The sequence below is a fragment of the Dipodomys merriami genome, unplaced genomic scaffold, assembly GCF_024711535.1.
Source record: "Dipodomys merriami isolate MVZ:Mamm:240054 unplaced genomic scaffold, mDipMer1.0.p SCAF_606, whole genome shotgun sequence".
Lineage (NCBI taxonomy): Eukaryota > Metazoa > Chordata > Mammalia > Rodentia > Heteromyidae > Dipodomys > Dipodomys merriami.
This window is the reverse complement of record NW_027206187.1, coordinates 383,545-401,507: the sequence shown is the minus strand read 5'-3', so window position 1 is coordinate 401,507 and position 17,963 is coordinate 383,545. Positions and strand designations below refer to the sequence as shown.

The 17,963-nt window shown below is 38.8% G+C and overlaps 1 non-coding gene across 1 annotated transcript; it reads left to right on the top strand.

The window, feature by feature from the left end:
- The first annotated feature begins 5,043 nt into the window (after positions 1-5,043).
- LOC138814750 (U1 spliceosomal RNA) lies at positions 5,044-5,207 on the top strand. Its single transcript, XR_011368071.1, has one exon. It is a non-coding gene; the product is annotated as a U1 spliceosomal RNA (small nuclear RNA).
- The last annotated feature ends 12,756 nt before the right edge of the window (positions 5,208-17,963 follow it).

Here is a 17,963-nt window from a genome sequence, read left to right as displayed (position 1 = left end):
CAGAGTTAAGTGCTACCCTGAAACCCCTCTTATGGAGGCTAGTAGACAAGTTATAAGTAAGTATAAAAGTATTGGGGGTTTCACAAAGTCACTCCAGCAGAAGGAATTGTAAGAAATTTACAAAAAGTTGTAGGTGCGGCTAGAACAGAAAGAATGTATGGCAATTGCTGAGATAACTACTTAGGAGAAAGAACTTCCTCATTTACTAAGAGACTTGCTAAATCTAAGTCTCCTTGGTGCTTACTATTAAAGAAGGAACAGGAAAGATCTTAATGGGACAGTTAAGGCCTCTATAGAAAAAAGTAGTGGTTAATTGGTGACAATCATCGAAACCCATTGTATTTCTTAAAAATAGAGGTAAAGCTGGAAACAAGTGCCTATCAGGCGACCAGTTGGTGACCACCCAAGGACGAAGCCCTGCAGCAAGGTTGTGTAACCTTTTGCCCTTTCAGGCGACCAGCTGGTGACCGCCCAAGAATGAAGCCCTGCAGCAAGATTATGTAACCTTTTGCCCTTTCTTATGGAGACTTTTGCTATAAAAGTTTGTTATCCTCTGCATTAAATTGCACTCAGCACTCAGCACTCAGCATCCACTCCTAATGTGTGTGAGTTGTCTGTTTGCCATCTCCCCGTCCTATTCCAGGTTCCTCCCCTAGGTATCCTCCGTCGTCCCGACAGAACCCGGTCCGCGGCACTTATATATCACCCTGTACCAGAATCAACTCCAAATGGATCAAAGACATTGAACTCAAAGCAGACACTCTGAAAACATTACAGGATGGAATAGGAGAAACCCTAGGTCTCCTTGGCTCAGGCCGAAATTTTCTGAATAGAGACCCAGAAGGACAACAAATCAAAGAAAGGTTGGACAAATGGGATTGCATAAGATTGCAGAGCTTCTGCAGGGCAAATGACATAGCTGGCAAGATCAATAGAAAGCCCACCGATTGGGAGAAGATCTTTACTAGCCATACAATGGACAAGGGTCTCATATCTAAAATATACTTGGAACTCAAAAAATTAAACCACCCAACAACAAGTCCTCAAAGAAACAACTGCCCAATAAATAAGTGAGCGAAAGACTTAAAGAGAAGCTTCTCTGAAGAAGAAACAAGGATGGCCAATAGACACATGAAGAAATGTTCAACATCCCTAGCCATAAAAGAAATGCAAATCAAAACAACATTGAGATATCACCTCACTCCAGTTAGAACAGCAAAAATCAAGAACTCTAACAACAACAGATGCTGGAGGGGATGTGGACAGAAAGGAACCTTACTTCATTGTTGGTGGGAATGTAAACTTGTTCAACCACTTTGGAAAGCAGTATGGAGGTTCCTCAGAAGACTTCACATAGATCTCCCCTATGATCCAGCAATCCCACTTTTGGGTATTTACCCAAATGTTTACAAACAAGACCACACTAAAGCTACCAGCACAACTATGTTTATTGCAGCATTATTTACCATAGCTAAGATCTGGAACCAACCCAGATGCCCCTCAGTAGATGAATGGATCAAGAAAATGTGGTATATATACACAATGGAATTCTATGCCTCCATCAGAAAGAATGACATTTCCCCATTTGTTAGGAAATGGAAAGGCTTGGAAAAAATTATATTAAGTGAAGTAAGCCAGGCCCAAAGAACATAGGTCCCCTGGTTTCCCTTATTTGCAATATCTAGTATAGGTATGAGTCAAGCGGAAAAGGTCAGATAATGTGATGTTAGGAAAATGAACCCTTAAATATGTATTTTAATGTTTTCGTTTCTTTCATGCATGTGTTTCTAACGCATTTATAAGATTATTTCTTTGTTGCTTTGTATGTCCCTCCCCCACAGTGTAACCCCCGCTTTCACTATATTTGATGTCAGTATAACATGTGGAGGAGATGGGGACAAAAAGTCGTTTAAGGATTCAGGTGGACCTGTTGCAACAATGAGAAGTACAAAATGTCATGTCAAAACCAGCTTTACAATGTCGGTGTGGGGGGGGGGAGGGGGGTATAATTGGGTGGGGGGAGGGGGGTAAAATTGGGTGGGGGGAGGGGGGAGGCGGGGAAGGGAAGTGAAGGGTAAACAAAGGAGGAGGCTGCAATGCTTGGTAAGAAATGTATGCATTATCCTGCCCATGTAATTGTAGCCCCCCTGTACAGTATGTTCTCAAATAAAATAAAATACAATTAAAAAAAAAAAAAGAAATGTATGCATTATCCTGCCCATGTAATTGTAGCCCCTCTGTACAGTATGTTCTCAAATAAAATAAAATATTATTTAAAAAAAAAAAAAGAAAATGATCTTGTTTCAAAACAAATACTGTCTTACCTTCTCATTCTCTCATTCATGCTTTTTTGCCTTTCTACCATCCTTCATGGGGAGACACAGCAAAAAGACCTCAGTTACATATGTAAACACCATGCTCTAGTGCTCTGTTTGACATTTCTTTGCGATAAGAATAACAAAGACAAGGTTGATTTTGAATAGAAGAGAAAAAGAACAGAATGTATTAATCAAAGATCAGGACACTGAACAAGATACCTATGTACAATGAAAAATATCTGCTCTATCATTGCTTTAGAGGTCAGGGGAGCTTATAGATAAATAGTTTCTCCTAGATACTCTAATTTATCACTTGCTACTACTGCTTTCATGGATCTCTGGGTACACAGCACACCACGAGTGCAGTCACTGACTTAGAACTTTTCTAACACCTTCTACTTTTAATTCATTAGGATTAAAGTGAAAGAAAATCCCCACATATTTGTTAAAAATGGTGCATATCGTTACCTAATGAGATGGGAGGCAGTGGTGGACCCCAGAATAATGTGTACACAGTCTTCTTATGATATACCCTGGAAACCTGTGGAAGTGGAAGATGGTGCAGAACAAAGAGGGAGATTTAAATGATAAAAAGAAATAGTGGAAAATAGACAATATTTTACAAAATAAGTTTATTACAAACTCAGTTATTCATAGAAAAAAGTCACTTAAGAACCTTCTTCAGTTCATTGCAAAAAAGCACTTAATATATGAGGTAAGACAAAATATACAAAAACTAGCACTAAATATACATTACCTAGAAAACATTGTCAGTTCTCATTCATCTGGCCAGTGTGGGATTTCTTTTATTTATTTATTTATTTATTTATTTATTTATTTATTTATTTATTTATTTTTGTCAGTCGAGGGACTAAGACTCTGTCTGACTTGAGCTCTTCAGATCAAGGCTAGTGCTCTACTACTTGAGCCACAGTACCATTTCTAGTTTTCTTAGTGGTTTATTGGAGATAAAAGTCCCATGAATTTTCCTTCCTGTGCTAGCTTTTAACTGCGATCCTCGGATATCATACTCCTGAGGAGCTAGGATTACAGACGTGAGCCACTACCTACTGGTTTAAGATTATTTTTTTTATCTGTCCCTGGAAGCAGCCATTTCAAAATTGTCTAACACTGCTGTAGCATTCCTGAAGTATAAATATTATGACAAGTAGAAATCGAAGAAGCTAATTGTACCTGTCAAGACAGTCAGTGACAATTATTTCAAGTTATTGCTTGGACATATATCATCACTATTCAAATGTGTTCTTAATTTGACAAGATTTGAGTACAGATTTTCCAAGCTGACTTTTCTAGTGATGTGTGTCAGTAAGGCATGCTTTAGACAAAATCACTATACTGTATGGATTAAAATACAAAGTATCTTGTAAGTTTGGTTTTAGAACTCTAAATCATTGACTGAACTAGCTCTGTCATTATTTTTATGATTCATAGGAATCATTCTAGACAATGAATCACATTTTCTCCAGATAAGACACAGAATAAAGTATAAGATTTGGGTACCGAAAAACAAAGTAATATAATTTTCCCAATTACTTAACATTATTAGTGTTAGTCCTGAAAATTCACCTCATAAAATGTTAGTAATAGAACTACTTAGCAATTTTGTGATGATACAGAGATATTTAAACCTATATAGTTTTAAGTTGTTTACCACTCTGGGAAGTTTCCCATACTTGTTCTTTTTTAAATTAAAAGAAGATACTTGAAAACTTAAAAAAAAAAAAGTAAGGTGGATGCCAATGTCTCATCCTGTAATCATAAGCTGATAAGATCATGGTTGGAATCCAGCCGAAGAGGGAAAGCCAATGAGACCTTATCTCTAAATAACCACCAAAAAGACAGAACCGGACCTGTGGTTGAAGTGGCAGAGCACTAGCCTTGAGCACAAAAGGTCAGAGATAGTGTCCAGGGCCAAAGTTCAAGCCCTGAAAAAGTACCCCCTCACCAAACACAAAATCATACCCAGGGCTGGGATTCAGCTTAGCAGCTTACCATGCATGAGTTTTGCTCCCTAAAACAAGGAAAGGGAGGGATTGGGTGAGGGAAGAGAGAGGGAGGGAGAAAAGGAGAGGGAGACATAAATGCATATAGAAAAGTGGGTACCTCTGCATAATAAATGATATTCACTAGGGTACATGGTCAGGCAAACATTTTCTGTAAAGGAAGAGTGTAACTACCTCCATGCCTTGGGAGCTACATTATATGCCGTAAGTATTCCATTCTTCTATGGCAGTGTCACAGGTGACACAGATAGAATGAATTCATTAAAACTTTACTAACATTCACTGAAACTTGAATTCTATTTTTATTTGAAATATGGCTAGTGTAACTGTGTGTCTGAATTTTTAATTTTATGTAATTTTGCTTACTGTAGGTATTGTCACTTACAGCTTTGTGGCTGGCTACTCAGCTGAGTAGAACAAGTTTGGCCTCTGATGAAGTCTTAGAGCACCTCTAGTGTAATCCAGGAATACAATCCACGTAAGTCACTCAGCTTTTTGGTAGCCACAGTAAGAAACAGTAAAATAAGAAAATAAATAAAAACTAAAATTAAAAACACCAAAGGAGCTTTAATCAAAATTCAGCAAAATTTATCTAGTATTCAAAGCTTAATCCTCAGATTTCAGCATTCTGAGTAGCTAGTATTACAAATGTGAACTACTCTCATGTGTTTGTTAGTTTTTAAAATACCAAGTCAGCATTGTTACTTACCTGGCAGGGGAGATACCATGATCATGAAGATGGTTTTCCCAGGGAAATATTTACCTATCACATTCCAGATGAGCTGACTCCTGTGATTTCCTCAAATGTGAGAAATTCGACTGCATAATTTGTGGTAGTGGAGGACTGTGTTAGTGTTCTACCCTGGATAACTAACTAGATAGATAGATAGATAGATAGATAGATAGATAGATAGATAGATAGATAGATAGATAGATAGATCGATCGATCGATCGATAGATAGATAGATAGATAGATAGATAGATAGATAGATAGATAGATAGATAGATAGATAGATAGATAGATAGATAGATAGATAGATAGATAGATAGATAGATAGATAGATAGATAGCATTGTATTTTATATTGACCTCATCTCCTTTCCTGCACTCAGCAGTCACTTGGTCCTAAGGACTACTGTAAAGGATGAGGTACTTCTAGGCCTATGTTGTAGTTGCTAGGAACTACAAGGAGTAGATAAATCAGCTAGAACTCACCATGAGAAAATAAATGAGGGAGTTGGGTGCAGGTGGCTTACACATGTAAACCTAACTACTCAAGAGGCTGAGATCTGAGGATTGCAGTTCAAAGCCAGCCCAGGTAGGAAAGCTCATGAGATTCTTATCCTAAATTAACCACCAGAAAACCAGAAGTGTGCTCTGGCTCAAGTAGTAGAGCACTTCATTTGTCCTGAAGAGGTCAGGGACAGCACCTAGAGTTCAAGTCCCATGACTTACAAAAAATAAAAAGAAAGAAAACAAATGGGTGACCAGAGCCAATGGCTCATACCTGTAATTCTAGCTAGTCAGAAGGCTGAGATCTGAGGATCAAGGTTCAACACGAGCCTGGGCAGGAAAATCCATGAGATTCTTATTTCCAATTAACTACTGAAAACCATAAGTGACAATGTAACTCAAAGAGGTAGAGCACTAGCCTTGAGCACAAAAGACCAGGGACAGGATCCAGGTCCTGAGTTCAAGCCCACAACCCACAAAAAAAAAAAAAACAGAAGAAGAAAGAAGAAAAAGGAATGAGAAGACACCTTAATGAAATAGCTAGGCAAGTTCAATATACAGAATAACTCCTCCCTTCCTTTTTTTCTTCCTTCTATTCCTTCACATCCTTTCGCCTTCTATCCTAGAATTTAAACTCAGAGTCCCATGATTTTAGGTAGATACTCTACCTGATGAGCCATACACCTGCTGTTTTTTTTTGCTTTAGTCATTTTTTTCTTTTTTTTAGGGGGGGATGGGGAGGTCCGGTTATGGGGCCTGAACTCTGGGTCTGGGTGCCGTCCCTTCGTTCTTCAGCTCAAGTCTAGCGCTCTACCACTTGAGCCTCAGCGCCACTTCCAGCTCTTTTCTTTTTGCTTATGTGGTGCTGAGGAATCGAACCCAGGGACTCAGGCATACAAGGCAAGAGATCTACCACTGAGCCACTTTCCCAGCCCTCATTTTTCTTGTTTGTTATGCGACTTTAATTCTGTGCCTGGGTGTTGTCCCTGAGTTGTTCTGCTCAAGTCGAGGGCTCTACTGTTTGAGCCACAGTACCACTTCTCATTTTCTAGTGGTTTATTGGAGATAAGAGTCTCATTGTGCTGCCTGGGATGGCTTTGATCTGTGATCTTCAGATCTCACCTCCTGCATAGCTAAGATTACAGGCATGAGCCACCTGTGCCCGGCTCGGCTTTAGTCATTTTTGCGGTAGGGTTTTAAGTCTATGACCAGGCCAGCATGGACCACAATCCTTCTTTATACCTTTTCTGAGTAGATGAAATAAGAAATAAAATACATTGGGTTCAAATATTCATTGAGATCCAATATTTTGAATGTTTCCAGGTCTAAAATCAAATCATAATCCTCTCTGTATCAGCCAAGACCCAGCAGATAGCATTACAAGTATGAGCTCCCAACCCTGGCTCAAATTTCTGATGACTAAAACATCTGAAGAAAAATTTTTATTGTGAAAATACTGTACAGAGGGGTTACAATTACATGGGCAAGATAGTTAGTACATTTCTTATCGAGCATTGTAGCCTCCTACTTTGTTTACCCTTCCCATCACTTCCCATCCTCCCCCCTCCCTTAAATAATCCTCCCCCCCAGTTGTAAAGTTAGTTTTTAACATGACAAATTGTACTTCTCATTGTTGAAACAGGTCCACCTGTATCCTTATTTAAACGACTTGTTTTTCCCCTGTCCTCTACAAATTATACCGACATCAAATACAGTGAAAGCATGGGTTATACCGTGGGGGAGGGACATACAAAGAAACAAAGAAATAATCTTATAATTGCGTTAGAAACAAATGCATGAAAGAAAAAAAAAACATTTAAAATAGATATCTTCGGGTTCATTTTCCTAGCATCACCTTATCTGACCTTTTCTGCTTGACTCATACATATACTAGATATTGCAAATAAGGGAAATCATGGGACCTATATTTCTTTGGGCTTGGCTTACTTCACTTAATATAATTTTTTCCACGTCTTTCCATTTCCTCACAAATGGGGCAATGTCATTCTTTCTGATGGAGGCATAGAATTCCATTGTGTATATATACCACATTTTCTTGAACCATTCATCTACTGAGGGGCATCTGGGTTGGTTCCAGATCTTAGCTATGGTAAATAATGCTGCAATAATCATAGTTGTGATGGTAGCTTTAGTGTGGTATTGTTTATAGACATTTGGGTAAATGCCCAAAAGTGGGTCTGCTGGGTCATATGGGAGCTCTATGTGGAGTCTTTTGAGGAACCTCCATACTGCTTTCCAAAGTGGTTGAACAAGTTTATACTCCCACCAACAATGAAGAAAGGTTCCCTTCTGTCCACAACCCTCCAGCATCTGTTTTTATTAGAGTTCTTGATTTTTTTCCATTATAACTGGGGAGAGATGGTATCTCAAAGTTGTTTGGATTTGCATTTATTTTTATGGCTAGGGAGGTTGAGCATTTCTACATGTGTCTATTGGCCATCCTCCTTTCTTCTTCAGAGAAGTTTCTCTTTAAGTCATTAGCCCACTTATCTATTCTGCAATTGTTTCTTTGAGGATTTGTTGTTGGGGGATTTAATTTTTTGAGTTCCAAGTATATTTTAGATATGAGACCCTTGTCCGTTGTATGGCTAGTGAAGATCTCCCAATCCTTTGGCTTTCTATTGATCTTGCTAGCTATGTCCTATGCCATGCAGGAGCTCTGCAACTTCATGCAATCCCATTTATCCAACCTTTTTTGATTTGTTGTGTTTCCGGGTCTCTATTAAGAAAATTTCGGGCCTGAGCCAAGGAGACAAAGGGTTTCTCCTATTCCATCCTCTAATGTTTTCAGATTGTCTGCTTGGACTTCGAGGTCTTTGACCATTTGCAGTTGATTCTAATGCAGGATTATATATAAGGATATAGCTTTAGTTTTCTACATGTAGTTAACCAATTTTGCCAGCACCATTTACTGAAGAGGCTGTCTTTCTTCCATTCTATTTTTTTAGCTCCCTTATCAAAGATTAGATGGCTATAGGACTGTAGGTTTATTTCTGGGTTTTCAATTCTATTCCATTGGTCCTGAGGTGTGTTCTTTTGCGAGTAGCAAGCTGTTTTGATTACTATGGCTTTATAGTAGTGTTTGAAATTTGGTATTGATATTTCTCCAGCAGTGTTCTTTCCGTTGAGGAGCGTTTTTGCTATTCAGGGTCTTTTATTGTTCCATATGAATTTTTGGATTGCCTCTTCTATTTCCTTGAAGAATGAGGTATTTTAAATAGGTACTGCATTAAATTTGTAGATAGCCTTGGGAAGTATTGTCATTTTTATGATGTTAATCTTTCCAATCCAGGAGCATGGGAGGTTTCCCCATTTTCTATGTTCTGTTTTGATTTCCTTTTTCAAGCTTTAAAAGTATTCCTCATAGAGGTCCTACACTTCTTTGGTTAATTCCTAGGTATTTTATATTTTGTGGGTGTATTATAAATGGTGTTGCTTTCCTAATTGGAGCCACAATTTTCTTATTGTTGGCATACAGAAAAGCCATTGATTTTTGAGGTTTAATTTAAATTTTTTTAATATTATTTTATTTTATTTGAGAACATACTGTAAAGAGGGACTACAATTACATGGGCAAGATAATGCATACATTTATTACCAAGCATTGCAGCCTCCTCCTTTGTTTACCCTTCACCTCCCTTCCCAGTCTCCCCCATCCCCCCACCCAATTATACCCCCCTCCCCCCCCACCGACATTGTAAAGCTGGTTTTGACATGACATTTTGTACTTCTCATTGTTGCAACAGGTCCACCTGAATCCTTAAACGACCTGTTTGCCCCCATCTCCTCCACATGTTACACTGACATCAAATATAGTGAAAGCGGGGGTTACACTGTGGGGGAGGGACATACAAAGCAACAAAGAAATAATCTTATAAATGCGTTAGAAACATATGCATGAAAGAAACGAAAACATTAAAATACATATTTAAGGGTTCATTTTCCTAACATCACATTATCTGACCTTTTCTGCTTGACTCATACCTATACTAGATATTGCAAATAAGGGAAACCATGGGACCTATGCTTCTTTGGGCCTGGCTTACTTCACTTAATATAATTTTTTCCAAGCCTTTCCATTTCCTAACAAATGGGGCAATGTCATTCTTTCTGATGGAGGCATAGAATTCCATTGTGTATATATACCACACTTTCTTGATCCATTCATCTACTGAGGGGAATCTGGGTTGGTTCCATATCTTAGCTATGGTAAATAATGCTGCAATAAACATAGTTGTGCTGGTAGCTTTAGTGTGGTCTTGTTTGTAAACATTTGGGTAAATGCCCAAAAGTGGGATTGCTGGATCATAGGGGAGATATATGTGAAGTCTTCTGAGGAACCTCCATACTGCTTTCCAAAGTGGTTGAACAAGTTTACATTCCCACCAACAATGAAGTAAGTTTCCTTTCTGTCCACATCCCCTCCAGCATCTGTTGTTGTTAGAGTTCTTGATTTTTGCTGTTCTAACTGGAGTGAGGTGATATCTCAATGTTGTTTTGATTTGCATTTCTTAATTTTATACCCTGCTTCTTTGCTAAAGTTTTGAATCAGCTTGAGTAATTTGGGAGTTGAGTCTATGAAAATCTTTAAGTACAAGATCATGTCATCTGCAAAGAGGAGAGTTTTATTTCTTCTTTCCCTATTTGGATCCCCTGTATGTGTGCGTCTTGTCTTATTGCTGTAGCTAGGCATTCTAATACTAGGTTGAAGAGAAGTGGAGAGAGTGGACATCCTTGACTTGTTCTTAAGTTAAGAGGAAATGGCTTGAGTTTTTCAACATTAAGTACAATGCTGGCTGTAAGATTATCATATACAGCCTTTATTGTATTGAGGAATGTTCCCATGGATTCCTAATTTTTCCAAAACCTTCATCATAAAGGGGTGTTGAATCTTGTCGAATGCTTTTTCTGCATCTACTGAGATAACCATGTGGTTCGTATCCTTGCTCCTGTTGATGTGATGAATATTAATTGATTTGTGTATATTGAACCAGCTCTCCATCCCTGAAATGAATCCTGTTTGATGTGGTGTATGATTTTTTTTGGATGAATTGTTGAAGTCTATTGGCCAAAATTTTGTTGAGAAGTTTTGCATAAATGTTCATCAAAGAAATGAGTCTATAATTCTTTTTGATGAGTCCCTGCCTGGTTTTGGGATGAAGGTTATGATGGCTTCATAGAATGTGTTCAGTAGTGAATTTTCTCTTTCAATTTCCTTGAAGATTTGGAGGAGTATTGGTGTGAGCTCTGCTTTGAAGGCCTTGTAGAATTCCTCTGTAAAACCATCTGGTCGTGGACTTTTCTTAGCTGGGAGGTCTCTTATTGCTGTTTCTATTTCAATGCTTGATATGGGCCTGTTAAGATGGTTTAACTCATCTTAGTTTAGTTTTGGCATGTCAATATTGGCTCGGAAAAGGTCCATTTCTGTCAAGTTCTCAAACTTATTAGCATAAAATTTTGAGAAGTATTCCCTTAAAATGTTCTGAATCTTGGTAGTTTCTGTGGTGATGTTTCCATTCTCCTCTCTTAGTTTATTCTCTTCTTTTTCTGATAAGATTGGCTAAGGGTCTGTAAATTCTGTTGATTTTTTGAAGAACCAACTCTTTGGTTTGTTGATTCTTCCTATAGATTTTTGCATTCTAATTCATTTAATTCTGATTAAATTTTCATTATTTCTTTCCATCTACTGGATTGGGGTTTATCTTGCTGTTCTTTTTCACGGAGTCTTAGATGTGTCATTAAATTGTTGCTTTCAGATCTCTCCAATTTGTTGATGTAGGAACTCAGAGCTATAAACTTGCCTCTGAGTACTGCTTTTGCTGTGTCCCAGAGGACCTGGTAATTTGTGTGTTCATTTTTGTTGAATATCATGAACTTTTGAATTTCCTTTCTAATCTCTTCCATGACCCACTCATGATTCAGCAGTGTGTTGTTAAGCCTCCATGTGATACCGGACTTTCTTTGGTGGCTTTTGGTGTTGACTTCTAATTTTATTCTCTTGTGGTCAGAGAGAATACAAAGTATAACTTCAATGTTTCTGTATTTGGACAAGTTTGATTTTTGGCTTAAAATGTGGTCTATTTTAGAAAATGTTCAATGTGCTGCTGAAAAAGAACGTGTATTCTGATGCTGCTTGGTGAAATATTCGATAGATGTCTGTTAAATCTAGCTGATCTATGCAGCTGTTTAGATCTGCGATTCTTCTGTTGAGTTTTTGCTGAGTTGATCTATCTAGTGGGGAGAGTGGTGTGTTAAAATCCCCAACAATTAATGTCTTTGGATCTGTTTGGGATTTTAGGGAAAGTAGTGTTTCTTGGATAAATTTGGGTGATCCTTTGTTTGGCGAATAGATATTTAGAATTGTAATATACTCCTGGAGGAGAGAGCTCTTAATTAGTATGTAGCGACCTTATTTATCTCTTGTCACAAATTTTAATTTGAAGTCTATTTTATCTGATATTAGCATTGCAACTCCCGCCTGTTTATGAGGGCCGTTTGCTTGGTAGATTATGAGGGCCGTTTGCTTGGTAGATTTTGTTTGATCCTTTAACATCAAAAATGTGTTTGTTTTTTCGGGCAAAATGTGCCTCTTGAAGGAGCCAGATAGAACGATCTTCTTTTTTAATCCAACTAGACAGTCTATGTCGCTTAATTGGAGAGTTAAGTCAGTTAATGTTAAGAGATAGGACTGAGACGTATTTGGGAGTTCCTGCCATGTTATCCTCTTTCTTGGGGGCTGCAAAACTTGGTTCTTCCTATGGTTCATGGATTCTCAGTTTGGGTGCAGTTTCTTGCCCTTTATTGTGGTCTTGTTGGTTTTCTATGTGTAGGACATCTTAAAGAATCTTTTGTAGGGCTGGTTTAGTGATGTATTGTTTCATTTTTTCTTTTCTATGGAAGGTTTTTATTTGGCCTTCAGTTATGAAGGAGAGTTTAGCTGGGTACAATATTCTTGGTTGATAGTTGTTTTTAGGGCATGGCATACATCATTCCAGGCTCTTCTTGCTTTGATTGTCTCTGCTGAGAAATCTGAGGCGAGTCTAATTTGTTTCCCTTTATAGGTGATGAATCTTTTCTCTTTGACAGCTTTAAGGATCTTTTCCTTGGTCTGAATTGATCCTGTGTGGATTATAATGTGATGGTGGAATGTCCTATTCTGGTCTGGTCTATTTGGAGTTCTAAAAGCTTCTTGTATTTGAATAGGCCTATCTTTTTGCCTGTTTGGTAAGTTCGCTGCTAGGATCCTGTAAACAAATTTCCTAGACCATTAACTTCTCTTTCTAGGTGCTCCTCTACACCCATTATCCTTAGATTAGGCCTGCTGATGGTGTCTTCCAAGTGTTGGAAGACATATTTCTTTTATTTGTCTTGAATGGTTGTATATTCTTTCTCTATAATGTCTAAGCTGTCTTCAATCCCTGAGGTTTGATCTTCTGCATGGTCTAACCTGCTGTCAAGACTTTCTACTTAGTTTTTTATTTCTTTTCCTTCTAGTTGCTCAGCTTTGATAGCTTCAAATTCTTTGTTGAAGCTTTGTTTTAGATTTTGTATTAACTTCTTTACTTCCTTAATTTGGCGTTCAGTGTATATTCTCAAATCATTTAGTTTATTGGTTATATTTACTTGGACTTCCAGTCCTTCTGTTGGTTTCCATTCAGCATTCCCTTTGTGGTCTCCCTGACTTCCTTCAGCCCTTTGTTAATGGATTCCATGAATCCCTTTAGTGATCTTTGTGTATTCTCAACCTGCTCTCTGAATTTCTGTATTACTCTTTGATTAGCTTCCTCCCGTTCGTGTGATTCCTGTAGTTCTCTTTGAGTGTTCTTAGCCTGCTTATGCCATTTCTGCCTTTCTCTTTGAGTATTCTCAAGCTGCTCATGCAAATCCTGTATCAGTTTTTGAGTAGCTTCCTCAAGCTTATGATATTCCTGTATAAACTTTTGGATTGCCTCTTCTCTCTCCTTATTATGCTCATACAAAGCCCTTTGTATGTTTTCAATCTTTTTATTTATCATGTTTGCCAGCAGTGTTTGTAGATGTATCTGGGAACACTCCTCTGGATTATTCATTATCTGTTCTGTCTCCTGGTTATCATGAGTGGGAGTTGAGATACCCGGACTTGCCATTTTTCTTGTGTTTTTCCGGCTTACTCTGCCCGTTTAGGATGAAATTAACACCAATTTTGTGCTAGAACACTATCTTAAGGCTAGCTTCAATCAAAGTCTCTATTTTCACACTCAATAGTCTTCAGAAACAATCTAGTTCAACAGATATATCTATTCAACATCAAACTAATTAATGGGCTATGGACCGTAAAGAAGAATTTGGTAATCCAGAAATTATTAGGTTGAGGAAGAGATGTGGGTAAAAAATAGGAATAGAGTGATGTGGGAAGGCACAAGGAGTGTTAACTAAGTCCTAATATCAAAGCAGGAAATAGGTTGGATAGGATGTAAGTAGAGACAAAAAAAAAAAAAAAGAAGAAGAAGAAGAAAGAGAAAGGGAACAAAAAGAGACCAGAAAAAAAAAGAAAGGTAAAAATTACTAATATTATACAGAAATGAAAACAAGTTATACAGAGAAGATGAATATATTGAGAGAAGAGGAGGGATATAAAGGAGATGTGAAAAACTTAAAAATAAAAATACTTAAAATATTATATAAGTATAAAGAGGTAGTACTGCTATTAAGGAATTTAAGTCTAAGAAGTTTTGAATTGAGTAATAAATTTGTGGATTAAGTGTGTTCACAATGGGGGATAAGGTCTAATAATAGACTACGGGTTTATCTGAGGATTTGCAGAACAGCAAGTAACTCACATAAAGAATGCAAGAGAAGAACCGGTGAAAAGGATAAGCGAGAAATAAAATAGATCAGAAGTTCAGTAGAGCTAACGAAAAAAACAAAACAAAACAAAACAAAAACAGAAACAAGATAAAAGGAAGAAAAATGCACACACTTATACCCCTAAAATAAAATTCTAAGAGGAGAAAAAAATTACTAGAAAACAATTTTTTTCAAAAAAGGTAAAAATTAAAGATTAAAAAATTTTTTTAGAAAAAATTTTTTTATAAAAGCTATAACAACAAAAAAAAAGTTCTTTGATTTTTTTGGGAGGGGTGGGAAAAATACTGTCTCTCCCTTGTGTCCAGAATCAGCCTCTTCTTTGAGTCTCAAGTCTGCTTGTGTTCCTGTGGCTTTGTTGGTTACTTAAGTCAGTTTCTTTGAATAGGCCGAAAAATGCTCTGTGATCCTCCTCCCAGGTTAGTTAAATGGGAGGAGATGGCTTTTTCCTCGAGTTTGGAGATGCTGTGATGAGGCCTTTCAGCAAACAGTAGCTTTTCCCGGGGGCTGGTTTGTGAGAAACTCACAGAGCCCAGCCTGGAACCACTCTCAGGGTTTCTATTTACTTGATTTCAGTTGATTGTCGAGGCTGCTAAAGGGAGGGGCAGTCTCTGGCTCTTATTCCCCAGTGAAGAAAGCCACTCCTAGGGCTGTTGCTCGAACTGGGTGACTTTTCCCTGGGTGGAGCTGAGTCTGGCAGGTCTCTTTTGACATGCTAGATGACTCTAGATTTATTCCAGGGCCTGAGTTGGAGCTAGCAGCTCCGCCGAGCTTTGTCGGTATCCAATATGGAGATCTCCGGTACTGGGGGGCGGGGGGTGACCTTCCCTCCTCTGCTCCCTGAGAAATAGTGAGAACATTAGGCTTCTGCTCACGCTGTCTTGGTTCCTGGGTCGTCTCTGGTCTGCGAACTGCAGGATGAAGATGTTCGCTCCTTGTCCGTTCTTGCTGGTGTTGAGTAGAATCTGCTCCCCCCTGCATCTGTCTCCTTCGTCCGGACTCTCTGTGATTCAGGTATGGCCGCTGCAGTTGCCACCTGCACTGCTGCAGCCGCGGCGGCTGCTGGCAAGTGCTCAGGGCTGTCTCCTTGCCTGTATTTTCTCTCTCTGGCCTAACTCTCTGTCCTGTGAAGGCACACTTGGTTTGATTCTCTGGCTTAGGACTGTTCACTGGAACTCTATAACTGCTTTCTATGCAAGAGCTTGTTTAGCCTCCAGCTTCTCATCCGCCATCTTCCCAGAACTCCCTGAACAAAGTTTTAATAATTTCAAATGTTGAACTTGGGGAGAAAGGGTGCTCTTACCTGCTTAGTTTCAAATTGCAACAAAATCCTAAGTTTTAACTTTTGATTTCCTAGAGTACATTAAATAAAAAGATAAACTTTAAAATGCAATTAACTAAAGAAAAAAGCTAAACAGAATACATCCTTACTATTGTAACTTTGGACTTAATACCTTGTCAATCATTGTTTGCATCATAGTTGTTTGTCTGGGCAGTATATTCCATACACAGATCATGCCACCTCCAAGGTTGAGGGCTAAGCATCCTATATCCACAGGAGTGAAATCCAGACTGTAGGCAAACACACCAAAGGAAGGTAGGTTCCAGCAGCATTGTAGATGGCAATGTCCAAACATATGACTTGAAGTTTTAGGGCAGCTTAAGTAGAGCTTTTTCCTGAGGAATAATACTCTATTTAGGCATACCTCTGCTTCTGGGTTTATCACTGCTTAATTGGAGACAAATCTCATGGACTTTCCTGCTTGGGCTGGCCTGAAATCATGTTCCTCAGTTCACAGCCTCCTAAGCTGCAAGGATTATAGGCATGAGCTACCAATGTCTAAATTAATTATTCCTTTAATAAAAATCAAAATGGCTACAGTATGGTTTAGCAGAGAGCTTGAATCCTTTTCTGAGCATTAGAAATTTTCTGACTAGAAGAAGAATAACAAACTGACATGTGGGAAACAATCTACCATATTAAACCATTTTTCAGAAGAGTATCTGGCTCATCAGTTTGGCTCTTGTCCTGCTATTCTAATAGGTACTTTTCTGCCTGGGCTGGTTTCGAAACACAATCCTTACATCTCAGCCTCCTGAGTAAGATTATAGGCATGAGTCACCTATACCTGGCACAATCCACATTTCTGTACAAGCAAATATGCTCAGTGATATACTGTCCACCGCTTTATCCAAAAGCAGATAAGAAACCAAAATTGAATTTGAAATTCAGTTGAATATGATTCTTAACAACTGAGTTGTAAATTATTTGATCTTTGCACGTCTCTTAGTAGATATAGACACATGTGTCGGGTCTTTGTCCATACCAGGAAAGACGGGTGGGCTGCGGGGAAAGGTAAGTGTGGCTGCAAGCCCGTTCCCCAGTCTCCCTTAGCCCAGGAGACAATCAGACGCAGTGGGGAGTCAAGTCAAGCAGGAACTCATTTATTAACATGGAGCATGCCCTTTTTAAAGAAAAAGACTGTGTGGTAGGGGAGGAAATGGAACCAACCAATCACTGTAAAGGCCGTACCTTATATGCACCTAAGCTTCCATGAGTTGTTTACGCACTAAACATAAACAATTCCGGCTCAGCCCACTCAACTTCCTCTCAGGTCCATCGTTGCTGCCTGTGTTCCCACACACATGTCATGATTTTTCTATTTCTAATGGTCCATGAGAGAGAGCTGGGCATGGTATAGTAAGACTGTAATTCTATCACTTGTGAGGCTGAAGCAGAAGCAAAGTAAGCTCAAGGCCATATTGGCTATGTAGTGAGATGCCATTTCAGAAGGGCAGAAAGTAAATGGTTCCTGACTATATAAGCTTCGGCAATTAATTTCCCATCTTCTGTGTCTACAAAGAGAAGCCTAAGACTCTCCAAGGTCAAACAGAAAACATGAGCCAATGACTAACACAAAAACAACTGGATACCAGCTGTGTCAACTCATTCTTGGGCCAATAGAGTGTCACCCAAAGGCACTCTTGAACAGTTGGGTCTATGTCCCCTCCTCTTCTCTTCAGAAAGGGTTATTTCAAAATCATCATTCCTAGAAATTAAAAGACATCAATGATATTAGGATTTCCATTCCAGCATATTTACAAGTCAGTGAACACTTAATACATTGGTAACTATAAAATTAAATGACTAGCAAGTGGAACATGGTACCTGAAGACACTAATAGTTCATAGTATATGGTCTGTGATTTAGAGCTTATTAAATTTGCTACCATAGCTGCAGCAGGTGCAGTAACAGTTGGGGGAGGGCAGCAGCAACCTTGGCTCCAGCCTCTTGACCTCCAGAGTGCATCATGGAACCTAGCAGCCCTTCACAAAGGCTGGGAGAGAAGGGAGCTGCCATGGAATGCTAGGATCATGCCTCTGGTGTGGCATGCGACCATCACCTCATTTCTGCTTCCTGGCTAGGTAAGTAGAGGCCGCATGCCTGTGTCACCTCATTCCTGCTTCCAGTCTGGGGGAAGTAGAGGGAGCCCATGTGCCCTTGTCACCTCACTCATGCTTC